Consider the following 1,279-nt stretch of genomic DNA (forward strand, 5'->3'; position numbering starts at 1 on the left):
TAGCCACCCTCAAGTTATGGCTTTGCCATGAGTCAAAGTACACAATACCCAAAGTTGGGTCAGGGCCATAAAGAGGTTGTTTACTACGTTAGCCACCCTCAACTTATGCTTTTGGCATAAGCTGAGGTGCACATGTCCAAGGAGGGACCAGGGCCAACACATTGTTCCCAGAAAAGATCAGTCGAGGTGAAAAAGAAAGGTCTATTTTAAGCTCAGATCATTTGGATCAAAAGAGGATAAATTTCATTTGGTTTTCTTTTATTTAGGCTAAAAATGGGCTATATTCAATAAGGGCCTCTGATCCTTTCCTAATTGTCTATTACAACTTACTTTTAGCAGGACTAACCAGGCAAGTTCTAGCTCAGTACAAATAGTGGACTATTCAAATCTTCCTCACACTCACTTGACATCTCATCACTCTACCAGATTATCAGACACCTAGTTCGAATTTTAGACTTAGGGTAATGCAATGGTGTACCTCTATGTCATGCTTAGAGCCACACATTTATCAGTTACTATACCTAGTCGTACATCATTTTCCAGTTTATCAGGATATCATTTTAGCCATCATGCTCCAGAATTAAACTATGTACAAAAGATATAGACATGCCGGTTCAACAGAAAAAGTAATCAGTCTTTTGTGGAAAAAGAACACAGGCAAGAAAACCCCAAAAGAGGATAGTGAATTGGGCTACTCAGACTTCACCCTAGCACTCACTTTCCATTTACCCCACCCCCAACAAAAAAAACATGCAATTGTCCCCAGTGCATAAAAAATTTAAATACTAGAGTGGTAGGTGAAGCAAACCTGTGGCGCAAAGCGCCAACGATCAGCAAGCTGGTGGGTTCGGTTCCCCGGAACCCACGTCCTCTGCAATCTGGACACCCTCAGTGGTGTCCTCAGCAACAACCGCACTATCAGCAGTGCCTCCCGCTATCTCCACAGGTCGGGAGCTAGACTCCCCAACCGCTAACTCTCATGCTCTCATCTAGTGCGCCTCCTCCTCAGCAAGTGAGGCTCTCCTTGCAGCCTCCATCTCACGGCGCTCCTTCTTCCGTGCTCGCGCCTCGTCCTCTGCTCGACCCCTACGCCTCTTGGCATGCTCTCGAGGGAGAGGTGGTGGAATCTCTGAGGTGGCGAATAGGGCCGCCAACACTGTGTCTTCAGCATGCTCGACAGAAGGGGCCTTAGACTCCGGCACCCTAGACTCTAAGATCGTGTCGATATCTGCGCGAAGACTGTCGACCGCAGCCTGAAGAGTCGACACATCCACCGGAG

Source organism: Solanum pennellii, chromosome 1 (genome assembly GCF_001406875.1).
Source record: "Solanum pennellii chromosome 1, SPENNV200".
Taxonomy (NCBI): domain Eukaryota; kingdom Viridiplantae; phylum Streptophyta; class Magnoliopsida; order Solanales; family Solanaceae; genus Solanum; species Solanum pennellii.